Raw genomic sequence first — 14,425 nt, forward strand, 5'->3', positions numbered from 1 at the left:
AAAAAAATCAGAGGGCTGGGGTTGCCCAGGAAGGTGTCAGAGCTTCCTTGGGCAGGATCCCCTGGCTGGGAGGTCACCCAGGATAGGGTGTGGAGGCAGTGTCTTCTAAAAGCACAGTTCCTGAAACCAAAGGACACCAGGAACATAACAATGCAGGGTCAAAGTCTGAGCTAAGGAAACTAATTTTGAAAACCAGGTTGAAAATTCCAAGAGATCAGACAGAAATGTTTCCACAGTTTAATTTGGAAAAGGTATAAGGAGGCTGGGTTGCTGACCAGTTAGGCAGGCCAAAGCTGGAAGTGTCAGGGAGCAAGCCTGGTGGTAAACAGCAGGCTCAGAGTGAAGTGTCAGTCAAGTCCTAGACCTGGTTGTGGAGACATGCTGAGTGCATTTCAAGTGGCTCACAAAGGACAATTGGAGGGTTTCACAGAGGTGATGAGACACACGAGGCCTTGAAACAAAGGTAGATGTACATAGGTGATACAGGAAAGGGAAATGGCATTTGAACAAAACACAGAGAAATGAATGAATATGGCCAAGAACAAACCTTTATTAGATGACAAATGCCTTGGAAAAGATAGAGATGAATATAACATGGTCGGTACCCTCAGAAGGTCTCTCAGTGTCCTAGCCTACCTCACAACTTGAAGCACTAGGAAGCAAAATCCAATGGCCAGTCGTAAGTTTTCTGCTAGAGACTCATATCACTGAAGATAGATGAGGAGGCAGAATCCTAGCCTGTGGTGGTTAATCTTATGTTGTGACAGTTAATAACTGATTCAATCTCTTTGAGCCTCAGTATATACATTTCTAAAATAGGGACTATAATAGTTTCTAGCTCATGGGATTGTTGCAAGGATCCAAAAAGATAATGATATATAATACTTAGCAAAAGGCTAGCACACAGTGGCTACTTAGCAAGTGTTGGCTTTTATTACTATTATTAATGGTCATTTTATTTTATTTTTACAGACAGAGTTTTGCTCTGTTGCCCACACTGGAGTGCATTGGCATGACTATACCTCACTGTAGCCTCAATCTCCTGGCCTTAAGGGATCCTCCCACCTCAGCCTTCCAAAGTATTGGGATTACAGGCTTGAGCCACTGTGCCTGATCTATTAATGGTCATTTTATTACATCTGAGCTATCATTGCTGCTTTAGTGCATACCCTCATCTCTTCTCACCCAGTTGCTATGATAGTGCCCTTACTGGTCTCTCTACTTCCAGTCTGGTATTTCTCCTCATTGCAGCCCAGTGCTCCTTATTAAAGATTAATCAGGATATTTTATTCCCCTGCTTGAAATTCTTGAGTAGGCTCTCATGGCCCTTAGAAAAAAGCAGAAGTTCCTTCAGAATCTGAGGCTCTTTATCATCTGGATCCTGCTACTGTCTCCTGGCTCCCTCAGACACTCTACTTCAGTTACACCCTCCACCCACCCCCAGGCAGACCCACAACACCTTGATCTTATTTTGTCATGGACACACCACTCTGTAGTGTATTTCATTTAATTCCAACCAAGTGTTTCCATGGCAAATGTTGCATCTTATTGGTCTTTGGACTCTCAATGCACAATGCTCTATAGGTACTCAACAGATATTTATTTAAAGAAAAGAAAAAAAAAGTAAAGAAGAAATGGAAGGAGAAAGAGAGGGAGGGAGAGGAGGAGAGAGAAGAGAGGGAAGGAATAAGGATGGAAGGAAAAAACAAAGGGTGAGAAAGAAAAACAAAGCTAGAAAGAATGATGTCTATATCCTTTAAGGGAACAGGTAAGAAACTCATTTTCAGTAGATCTGTTGTCAAATGAAGAAAGAAGAGGAAGAAGAAGGAACAGGAAAAAGAGAAGAAAAAGAAAGAAATCAGGGATTATATCAGAAGTTTAACAATGCATATAATTACTATGGCTGATAATGAAGGATCCACCTGACTTTTTATATTACCACTGGAATCATAGTGTGATAGGGACAACCATTAATGTGTATGTGTTCATAGCATTTTCTCCTCCTTTATACCCCCTATACTCACTGTGTATTTGCAGATTAGGTTAATAGGGCAGATAAATAAACAGAAAAGAAGACGCAGAATTAGAAAAAAACAAGTTCTGGCAAGGTGTGGTGGCTCATGCCTGTAATCCCAACACTTTTGGAGGCCGAGGCGGGCGGATCACTTGAGGTCATGAGTTTGAGACCAGCCTGGCCAACATGGTGAAACCCTGTCTCTACTAAAAATACAAAAATTAGCCAGGTGTGGTGGCAGGTGCCGGTAATCCCAGCTACTCAGGAGGCTTAGGCAGGAGAATCTCTTGAACCCAGGAGGCGGAGGTCACAGTGAGCCGAGATGGTGCCACTGCACCATCTGTTGCCTGGGCGACAGAATGAGACACTGTCTCAAAAAAACAAAATAAAACAAAAGAAAACAAAAAACAAGTTCTCTTTATAGTAGAGAAAAGAGAATGGTGTAAAACTGGGGTTGGAAAACATTTTCTGTAAAGAGCTAGGTAATAAATATTTTAGGTTCTCAGGGCCTCATGTCTCTATCACTTATTCTTTTTTGTTTTGTACAGTACTTTTTTTTTTTATTATACTCTTAAGTTCTGGGGTACATGTGCGGAACATGCAGTTTCGTTACATAAGTATACCTGTGCCATGGTGGTTTGCTGCACCCATCAACCCGTCACCTATATTAGGTATTTCTCCTAATACTATCCCTCCCTTAACCCCCTACCCCGGACAGGCCCCGGTGTGTGATGTTCCCCTCCCTGTGTCCATGTGTTCTCATTGTTCAACTCCCACTTACGAGTGAGAACATGCGGAGCTTGGTTTTCTGTTCTGATATTCGTTTGCTGAGAATGACGGTTTCCAGCTTCATCCATGTCCTTGCAAAGGACATGAACTCATTCTTTTTTAAGGCTGTGTAGCATTCCATGGTGCCACATTTTCTTTATCCAGTCTATCGTTGGTGGACATTTGGATTGGTTCCAAGTCTCCGCTATGGTGAATAGTGCTGCAATAAACATACATGTGCATGTGTCTTTATAGAATGATTTATAATCCTTTGGGTATATACCCATTAATGGAATTGCTGGGTCAAATGATATTTCTAGTTCTAGATCCTTGAGGAATCCAGAACTAGAAATACACTGTCTTCCACAATGGTTGAACTAATTTACACTCCCACCAACAGTGTAAAAGCTTTTCTATTTCTCCACATCCTCTCCAGCATCTGTTGTTTCCTGACTTTTTAATGATCCCCATTCTAACTGGCATGAGATAGTAACTCATTGTGGTTTTGATTTGCATTTCTCTAGTGACCAGTGATGATGAGCATTTTTTCATATGTTTGTTGGCTGCATAAATGTCTTCTTTTGAGAAGTGTCTGTTCATACACTTTGCCTACCTTTTGATGGGGTTGTTTTTTTCTTGTAAATTTGTTTAAGTTCTTTGCAGATTCTGGATATTAGCCCTTTGTCAGATAGATAGATCGCAAAAACTTTCTCCTATTCTGTAGGTTGCCTGTTTACTCTGATGGCAGTTTCTTTTGCCCTGCAGAAGCTTTTTAGTTTAATTAGATCCCATTTGTCAATTTTGGCTTTTGTTGCCATTGCTTTTCGTCTTTACCCATGCCTATGTCCTGAGTGGTATTGCCTAGGTTTTCTTCTAGGATTTTTATGTTTTTAGGTCTTACGTTTAGGTCTTTAATCCATCTTGAGTTAACTTTTGCATAAGGTATAAGGAAGGGATCCAGTTTCAGTTTTCTGCATATGGCTAGCCAGTTTTCCCAGCACCATTTATCAAATAGGGAATCCTTTCCCCATTGCTTGTTTTTGTCAGGTTTGTCAAAGATTAGATAGTTGTAGATGTGTGATGTTATTTCTGAGGCCTCTGTTCCGTTCCATTGGTCTATATATATGTTTTGGTACCAGTACCATGCTGTTTTGGTTACTGTAGCCTTGTAGTATAGTTTGAAGTCAGGTAGCATGATGCCTCCAGCTTTGTTCTTTTGGCTTAGGATTGTTTTGGCTATGCGAGGTCTTTTTTGGTTCCATATGAAGTTTAAAGTAGTTTTTTCCAATTCTGTGAAAAAAGTCAGTGGTAGCTTGATGGGGATGGCATTGAATCTATAAATTACTTTGGGCAGTATGGCCATTTTCACGATATTGATTCTTCCTATCCATGAGCATGGAATGTTTTTCCAGTTGTTTATGTCCTCTCTTATTTCCTTGAGTGGTGAATTGTAGTTCTCCTTGAAGAGGTCCTTCACATCCCTTGTAAGTTGGATTCCTAGGTATTGTATTCTCTTAGTAGCAATTGTGAATGGGAGTTCACTCATGATTTGGCTCTCTCTTTGTGTGTTACTGGTGTATAGAAATGCTCGCAATTTTTGCACATTGATTTTGTATCCCGAGACATTGCTGAAGTTCTTATCAGCTTAAGGAGATTTTGGGCTGAGATGATGGGGTTTTCTAAATATACAATCATGTCATCTGCAAACAAAGACAATTTGACTTCTTCTTTTCCTATTTGAGTACGCTTTATTTCTTTCTCTTGCTTGACTGCCCTGGCCAGAACTTCCAACACTATGTGGAACAGGAGTGGTGAGAGAGGGCATCTTTGTCTTATGCCGGTTTTCAAAGGGAATGCTTCCAGTTTTTGCCCATTCAGTATAATATTGGCTGTGGGTTTGTCATAAATAGCTCTTATTATTTTGAGATACATTCCATTGATACCTAGTTTATTGAGAGTTTTTAGCACGAAGGGGTGTTGAATTTTATCGAAGGCCTTTTCTGTATCTCTTGAGATAATCATGTGGTTTTTGTCATTGGTTGTGTTTATGTGATGGATTACATTTATTGATTTGCATATGTTGAACCAGCCTTGCATCCCACGTATTGAGACGGAGTCTTACTTTGTCGCCCAGGCTGGAGTGCAGTGGCATGATCTCAGCTCACTGCAACCTCCACCTCCTGGTTCAAGCAATTCTCGAGCTTCAGCCTCCCAAGCAGCTGGGATTACAGGTGCCCGCCACCATGCTCGGCTAATTTGTGTGTGTGTGTGTGTGTGTGTGTGTGTGTGTGTTTAGTAGAGATGGGGTTTCACCAAGTTGGTCAGGCTGGTCTTGAACTCCTGAGCTCAGGTGATCTATCTGCCTTGGCCTCCCAAAGTGCTGGGATTACAGGTGTGAGTCACCGTGACCGGCCTGTACAGCATTTTTAAAATATGAAAAACATTCTTACCTTGAGGATGGTACAAATATAGGTTACAGGTCAATTTTAACCAGCTGGTCATAGTTTGCCCATTCTTGGAAAGAAGGGGAAGAAGGAACCAAAGAGTCTGATGGCCTGCAAAAAGTTTTAGTTGAGAGATGAAAGTAAGGGACGAGGAGACAGATACTGTAGTATCTATAGGGTGAAAGACAGAGATTGGGATTACTACATCTATAGTTGTAGGTTCTAAATGGATCCTCCTTAGATGTCCTTCAAGTTACTGGATTGAGTTTCTTTGAAGGAAAAAAAGTGTTAAATCTGCGGTCTACATGTCCTAGTCTTATTTCCTTCTAAACTATACATATCCATATCTAATCTTGTTTCCACATCTAAACTATATAGCCTTGAGAACAATTAAGGGAAGGGTAGATCGCCACCTATGTGGTATTTGGCCTTCAAATCAATGCTCAGTCTCATTACTAGGACTCAAAGGCCATCTATTTCCTTTTCTTATTGTTGCTACTGGTTCCTGGCTCTGTTATTTATGCTAATAGAAAAGGCTTCTATTGTTCATCAATTATTACAGCTCTTTTAGTTTAGTGGTTCATTTAATATTACAATTCTCTATATTGAAGGCCTTGCATCAGTTTCTGGGCCAATGACCTGACGACGATAACAACAACAACAATAGTAATTTAAAAGTGGGCTTTACCATTGTTCCATATCATTTATTCCCACAATAACTCTATAAAGGAAGTATTCCTCTAGATGAGAAAAGTGAGGCTCAATGCATTTAAGTAACTTATCCAAGGGCAGAGCTAGTAAATGGCAGAATTGTATATTTAACAGACACAATGCAGTCTCTTAAAAACAAAATCCCTTAATGCTCACAAACAAGTAACCCAGATACAGCCCAGACACTTCAATTCTCTCCATCTTGGAGTATGGTCATGGTCTCATTTTCCATCCTCAGTTTCCAAGAAGGCTGAAGTACCCTTATTTGTCTGAGTTCTGAATTGGGTTTAGGGCACCAGATCTAGGGATGTTTGGGAACATCATATACTTAAAATTTCAGAAGTCCTAGGGAGAGCAATCAGGCAACAGAAATAAGTAAAAGGAATCCAGATAGGAAAAGAAGTCGTTAAACTATCTCTCTTTGCTGACAATGTGATTATATACATAAAGAATCCTAAAGACTCCACCAGAAGGCTCCCAGAACTGATAAACAATTTCAGTAAAGTTTCAGGCTACAAAATCAATGTATTAATAAAAAAAATCAGTAGCATTTTTATACAGTAATAACGTTGAAGCTAAGAGTCAAATCAAGAACACAATCCCATTTATAATAGCCACACGAAAAATAAAATAGGAATACATCTAACCAAGGAGATGAAAGATCTCTACAAGGAGCACTATAAAACACTGCTGAAAGAAATCATAGGTGACACAAAGGGAAAAATATTCCATGCTCATGGATTGGAAAAATCAGTATTGTTAAAATGGCCATAAAGCCCAAAGTGATCTACAGATTCAATGCTATTCCTATCAAACATCAAACTATCAATGTCGTTTTTCACAGAATTAGAAAAAAACTATGCTAATACTCATATAGAATGAAAAAACACCCCACATAGCCAAAGCATTCCTAAGCAAAAAGAACAAAGCTAGAGGCATCACATTACCTGACTTCAAACTATGTTATAAGGCTACAGTAACCAAAACAGCATGGTACTGGTACAAAAACAGACACACAGACCAATAGAACAGAATACAGTACCCCAAAATAAAGCTGCACATCAACAGTCATCTAATTTTTGACAAAGTTGACAAAAATAATCAAGAGGAAAGGACTCTATTCAATAAATGGTGCTGGGATACCTAGCTAGCCATATGCAGAAGAATTAAACTGAACCCCTACCTTTCACCATATATAAAAATTAACTCAAGATGGATTATAGTTTTAAATGTAAAACCTCAAACTATAAGAATAGAATCTTAGAAGAAAACTTAGGCAACACCATTCTGAACAATGACCTTGGGAAATAATTTACAACTAAGTTCTCAATAGCAATTACAACAAAAAAATTGACAAGCAGGACATAATTAAACTAAAGAGCTTTTGCAAAGCAAAAGAAACTCTCAACAGAGTAAAGAGACAACCTACAGAATGGAAAATAAATATCTGTAAACTATGCCTCTGATGACAGTCTAATATCCAGGATCTATAAGGAACTGAAATCAACAAGCAAAAAATATATAACCCTATTAAAAAGTGGGCAAAAGACAGAAACAGACTTTTCTCAAAAGAAGACATATAAGTGGCTGATAAACATAAAAAAATGCTCAACATCGCTAATCATCAGAGAAATGCAAATCAAGACCACAATGAGATACCATCTCACACCAGTCAGAATGGTTATTATTAAAAAGTCAAAAAATGACAGATGCTGGTGAGGCTGTAGAGAAAAGGGGATGCTAATGCACTGTTAGTTCAGCCACTGTGGAAAGCAGTTTGGAGACTTCTCAAAGAACTAAAAATAGACCCAGCAATCCCATTACACGCCACATGTTCTCACCTATAAGTGGAGCTAAACATAGGGTACTCACGGACATGAAGATGGCAACAATAGACACTGGGGACTACTGGCAGGGAGGGAGAGGGCAAGGGTTGAAAAACTATTGAGTACTATGTTCACTACCTGGGTAACAATATCAATCATACCCCAAACCTCAGTATCACACAATATACCCAGGTAACAAACCTGCACATGTAACCCCTGAATCTAAAATAAAAGTTAAAATTATTGAAAAAAATAAGATCATTTCTAGTAACTGGTCCAACCCTCCCCTCATCTTCCTTTCCTCATCTCTAATTGACCCTTTCTCCCTGAGGTTTTGCAGGTATCTGTGTACATGTGGGTTTGGGAGGCAGAGTTGGATGAAAAATAGGCATACATTTATCTCTCTGGGCACCTTCGTCTAAACTGATCTTAGGAATATCTTCAAATCATGACAAATAAATAAAATGACGATTTTTAAAGTATGTGTATTGCCAGATTAGAAACTCTTTTTCAAATGCATAGTCCTGCATGAGACAAAGAAAACACCTTTCTTTGGGTAGGAAGGGGTGGGTGGTCTCACATTTAGTTGAAGCATATGGCTGCATTTGGAGTATAAATTTTTTCAATTTTAAAATGTTTAATTTTTCCTTTATAAAAAGAACACATGCTTGTTATGTACAATTTGAAAAATATGCTGCAAATAATTTATTGAATTTTTTAAAGATATAAATTTATGGATATTGGAAGAATCTCTCCCTATACAGTGATCCCACTATGCTTTTTCTACAGCTGAAATTAGAACTGGAATAGGTCTTAGAAATCATCTAGTCCAACCACCTCCTTTGACAGATGAGGAAGAACACATGTTCCGTATGATTACATTTTGATGTTCTCTTATAGTTGGTTCATTCCCTAAGGATTTTTTAAAAAGATGTATCTTTTTAAAAAAACTTGAGATACTATTAAATTGGCTAAAATTCAAATAAACACATCCTCCCTACATTCTCTCTCTCCATCTCTGCTCTGACTCTCAAAGATGCAGATGCTGCCTCTTAGACTGTTCAACATATGGGGCCTCTGCATTGATGCCAAAAGTCAAGCAGTGTCTGGAACTGCCACAGGGCGGCCCACCAAGAGAGAGCATTTTGAGACAAAGGTCCAGCTGCCTCATTCTTGGGCAGTCACTGGAAGCAAGACAGCAAAATAGCTGTGGCTTTGCTGACCTTCTCAGGAGACCTATGGGCTTGAATCTGGCCTCTATCTGGGGAGAGGTGTAGAAGGACTGGAAAAAGGGAATAGGAGAAGGGAAAGGAAAATGAGAACTACCTTGGAAACAACAGTATTGAAAGTGGATTAACCATCGCTATAAATAAAAAACACATAACGCACATTAAATCTCACAATAGGATTTTTCTGTCATATGCCTACTTTTAGATTCCAATAGTTTTTAAGTATGACAAGATTCAGAGCTCTTTTTCAAAAGATGGAGGAGCCACAGGATGGGCAGGCACCATGAGTGGGGTCAATCAGTCTTTGCCTCTCCATTCTTCTCCTTTCTGGTGCATAACCTTTGAAGGAAGAACATACATGGAAGAGCTATGAGTCTGGTTTAGCATACATAAATTCTGAAAATATGCTTCCAGACACAACTGGCTTCACATCAGAAAAATCTTTCCAGGGTAAACACTTTGTTTAAATATTAAACTTAAGTAAAGCCAGATGCAAGAATACAGTCTAAATAGCAAAGAAAGGCCATAATGACCTTAAGTGAAAAGGAATTAATAAAAGATTCCCCAAGCTGACAAGCCTTTCTGTCACAGAATGACAGCCGCAGATACCAATGATCCCTGAAGTTTTTCATTTTTCAGATTTGATGCACTGCCTTCGGTTGTGACAAATACACACTCCAGTTTTTTTAAATCTTAGCCTTTGCCTTGATCGTAGGAATAAGTACTCTGTTTTTGTACCTTAAGATTTTCTTCTCTAATATTTTTTCCTGGAATTACAAAGTCAACATCTTAAAACACTATTACTATGAAGTCCTTAGATTTCAACGCTAATGGGGAAGAAGAAGGTGCCTAAAAACAAGGAGGGAAAATCTTTCAAGACATCTCCAAGGCAGCTCCACAAATAGAGGTATAACATTTGATTCTGACCTTTTCAATCCTGTATTTTATTTATTCCTCTCAGTAAAGAAGGCTTGCAATGTGGATTAAATTTTAATCCATTTTGTGTACTATATATATATTGCACGAATCAGGTAAAAGTTAACATTGTTTGTTGGATGCTCCAATTTACTATTAACCTTCAGTCAGTCATCAGTGTCTGCCCAGTCTCTACTGGTCATCAGGAAAATCCTACAGAGGGCCAGCTCGCCTCATTACTGGGAATAACATAGCACAAATGGCTCATGAACTAATCAATTATGCAAATGCCCTTGGGTCAGAGAAGATCCTTACTGGAAGCCAATTTGATATTCTTCAGCACCAGGGATTTAAGTGAAAGAAAAACAACTAATTCAGAAAGCTGGAGAACAGAACCTATGAGGAAAGCTAAAATAAACAAATTAGCCTAGGAAAGATAAGGCTGAAGAATGTTCTAAAAAAGGTCTTCTAGTATATATGAAAAGCAGAAAAGGTGGTTGGGGAAAGGAAGAAAGAAAAAGAATAAAATGAGACCAATATGGTGATGCAAGGAATTTAACACTATAACTGGGAGCTGAGAAAGGGTGCATTCATTCACTCATCTGACATTACCCCAAGCGTGTACTCTCAGCCAGACACTAGCTGTGTGCTGCCTCAGCGGAGGCCAGGTACCCACCTTCCTGTGATGATTTCTGTGAGGACTTACCTAAACACAAAGGGATTGAGAGTCAGCTTATTTAAAATTATTTACTTCTTTTTTAAGGTAAGTCGGGCAGGGTAGAGTGGAACAGGAAAAGTGCAGTCGTGGAGGAGGCTCAGAGGTAAAACTGCCCATGTGTTATAGCTGTTACATCCCAGGACAGTCTACATGTGGGTTTGGGAAGTGGAGGAGGACAAAAAATAGGCATGAATTTATCTCTTTGGGCACATTTGTCTAAACTGATCTTAGAAGTTTCTTCAAATCACAACAAATAAATGACGATTTTTAAAGTATGTGTATTGCCAGATCAGAAACTCTTTTTCGAATTTATAGTCCTATGTAGGTGAAGTACATGGCTGCATTTGGAGTATGATTTTTTCCATTTTAAAATGTTTACTTTTTCCTTTATAAAGAGAACACATGCAATTGTATACAATTTGCACAATTGCACAATGTATAATTTGCAGTGTACTTTACACTGCAAATAATTTATTGAATTTTAAAGATAAGGATAAGAGTTTATGGACATTGGAAGGGTCTCTCCTCATGTACACACTCCCCTAAGTCTCTCAGAATGAAATTCTTTCATTTGACTCTCTCCTGGAGTTAGGGTGGAAGTTCACAGTTAAAATAAGAAATTGAGTTGGAGAGAAATAACATTAAATGTTACCTTATTAGCAACTTACCTTGATTAGTTTATTAATTTAAGCCTAGAGAATGGACTTGAGGAACCTGAGAAGCCTCAGAAAGACTCAGGCTGCAGAAGAATCTCTGGGAGGACAAAAGTGAACTCCATCAGCTGCTGTGGAGTTAGCTATGGGCCTCGCCTTGGTGGGGACCCGGCAGCTTGAGGTAGTTCTTTGGCAAATACAGTTGCCTTTGACTGACGTGATGCCCCCCAAGCCTGGCAGCATCATGAATAGAAATGTGTGCGAACCCCAGGAGATAAAACATTTTGGCCAGGACCATTTGCTTATCATGACCCTTATGGGACCCAGCATGCTTTTGAAGCTATGTAACAGATGTTCTCACAGCATATGCTACATGAAGAAATGCTTGTGAGGTAGTTCAGAATTTCCACTTCCCTCTTTAGAGCTGATTTTGGATTTCTTTTCATAAGCATTTTAAAACATGTTCCACTCAAACTGCCTCTTCCATGGTACACATGTACCTACGTGCTGAGAAAGTGTCACTCTCAAGAGGGAACAGTTCTGTTAATGCACCATCAGCATCTTCAGTAAGGTCTCCAGAAGGCAACTTCTTGAAATGCTATTACAAAGCATTTATACCTTTCTATTCTAGAAGAGGACTCTTAGCCTTCATTTTATTATAAAAATGTATTAGCAGAAGGGCCTTGTAGGTTGTAATCCACCCTTTCTGAAGACAGCCCCTACCCTCCTTTTCTTGTTTCTCCCCCATTCTCTCTGAACCACATCCTTTCTGCTTCTTTTATTCTAATGCATCTTTCCTTTTCCACAATTGCATTTTTTTTTTCTTTTCTGCACTGCCCTAGGCTGTAACTCAGTTTGGTCTCTGTAAGCAGAATTCAGGAAGTAAAATAAGAACCCATAGCTGGTGGCATACTGCCAACCACACCTATGAGATGCTTTATCTCAGTACACCCTTTCACTACTTCTTCACACTCCTGAGATGAAGCCCACTACACTAGAAAGCCTTCCCTTGCTCTGTACCACAACAAAAGGCCCTCAGATAAAGCAAGGGATCTTTTAGGAGGAGATGAAGAAAGAATAACGATTTAGCAACTAGCATTTTAAATTAAACCTACAGTTTATCCAGACCATTTGTTTTTATTATTGTACTGGTCACCATGACAACCCTGAGAGGCAAGCATCTTTTGTATCATCTCCATTTCATAGATTAAGAAAACTGAGGCTGGGCGCGGTGACTTGTGCCTGTAATCCCAGCACTTTGGGAGGCCGAGGCAGGCGGATCACCTGAGGTTGGGAGTTCAAGACCAGACTGACCAACATGGAGAGACCTCGTCTCTACTAAAAATACAAAATTAGCCAGGCATGGTGGTGCATGCCTGTAATCCCAGATACTCAGGAGGCTGAGGCAGGAGAATCACTTGAACCCGGGAGGTGGAGGTTGCACCTTTGCACTCCAGCCTGGGCAACAAGAGTGAAACTCTGTCTCAAAAAAAGGAAGGAAGGAAGGAAGGAAGGAAGGAAAAACTGAGGCTTGGAATAATCACATCACTTGCCCAAGCCACACACCAAGTTTTTCAACTATCTACTGCTGTGTAACAAACCAATCTAAAATTTGGTGGCTTAAAAAATCAATGTGTTTAACTACTCATGATTCTGTGGGTTGGCTGGGTTAGCTGAGCAGTTCTTTTGCTCTACATCATGTCCAACTGGGAGCCTGCCTGAGGCTGGAATGATCAAGATGGCTTCATCCCCATGTTTGGCTGTAGGGGCTGGCTGTTGGCCAGGGCACTTCGGTTCTCTTCCACATGTCCCATCAATCCTCCAAGAGCTCTTTCCTCATGATCTGTCCAGCAGGATAGCCTAGACTTGACTGGGGCTTCCAAGAGGGTGCAAATGGAAACTGCCAGGCCACTGAAGCCTCAGGCCTGGAAGTCACACACCATCACTTCCACTGCCTTCTGTTGGTCAAGGCAGGCCACAGGGTCAACCAGATTCCAGGGGGAGGAAATAGATCTACTCTAGACAAGGAAGCCACATGCATATATAGGAATGGGAAGAATTGTGGGCAGCTATATGCTATGGTCTGAGTGTTTGTGTCCCCGTCAAATTCATATATTAAAACTTAATCACCAATGTGATGATATTAGAAGGTGAGGCCTTTGGGAGGTGATGAGGTCATGACGGTAGAGCCCTCACAAATGGGATTAGTGCCCTTATAAAGGAGGCCCCAGAGAGCTGCCTTGCCCTTCTACCATATGAAGAGAGTGAAAGACAGCAAGCTATCTGTGAACCAGGAAGCAGGCCCTTACCAGAGACTGAATCTGTCCACATCTTGATCATGGGCTTCTTGGCAACCAGAACTGTGATACATTTCTGTCTTTTATAAGCTACCTGGTTTACGGTATTTTGTTACAGCAGCCTAAACAGACTAAGACACTATATTTGCAGACAATCTATTAATGCCACACCAGAAGGGCATAGTTGGAACTGAGAAAGATCAGTGATAAGCCACTATTCCAGTAATTCTTTAATGTATAAGTCTAAGATTATGATTTCATTGCAGGTGCATGCACAGGTGCAGGATGTTAGTTCCCCATTTGGTCTCAGGTGATGTTGGCACCACTATAACTTTGCCTTTATGTGTCCTTTATCTGAAAGGAAGAGATTAACTTAGGCTTGTATATAATTATTGTTAATTTGGCTTAATAATCAGCCTTAATAATTAGCCTAAAGCAAATGTTCTCAATAAGAACTTTAAGAGCAGGGTATGAGGTGACAAAGTATCAACAACTGGCTGAATAATGGGTACTTGCTGATTAATGTTAATGGCAAAGAACCACTTGTCAGCAGAAATCATGGGAAGAAGGTTGTTTATGTGACTGTCTCAGAAGTCTTATTGAGTTTTCCAGCATGAACGCATGTTCAGTGGTCACCCAGTTAAACCCTGTCTTTAGACAGATGCATTGTTACATCTGAGATTCTTATAGGTCTGAAACTCCTCCAATGCCTAACTCACCTAACACGTCCACTTGTCTGGGCCCCAGCTTGTACACACACACAACATGGACACACACACACGGGCACACATACAGAGTCCTACCACCAAGAAATGTTGTAGAACAGCTTTTTTAAACAAGTGAAAATTAA

The 14,425-nt window shown here is 39.9% G+C and overlaps 1 protein-coding gene and 1 long non-coding RNA gene across 4 annotated transcripts in view; one reads left to right on the forward strand and one right to left on the reverse strand.

The window, feature by feature from the left end:
- The window catches only part of MCC (MCC regulator of WNT signaling pathway), a 498,353-nt gene that overhangs the window by 425,465 nt on the left and 58,463 nt on the right, over positions 1-14,425 (reverse strand). The window lies entirely within an intron of this gene.
- The window catches only part of LOC134761417 (uncharacterized), a 65,368-nt gene continuing 51,242 nt past the window's right edge, over positions 300-14,425 (forward strand). The window contains exon 1 of the long non-coding RNA XR_010140009.1: positions 300-679. This is a non-coding gene — a long non-coding RNA (uncharacterized LOC134761417). The remainder of the gene's footprint in view (positions 680-14,425) is intronic.

The sequence above is a fragment of the Pongo abelii genome, chromosome 4 (assembly GCF_028885655.2).
Source record: "Pongo abelii isolate AG06213 chromosome 4, NHGRI_mPonAbe1-v2.0_pri, whole genome shotgun sequence".
Lineage (NCBI taxonomy): Eukaryota > Metazoa > Chordata > Mammalia > Primates > Hominidae > Pongo > Pongo abelii.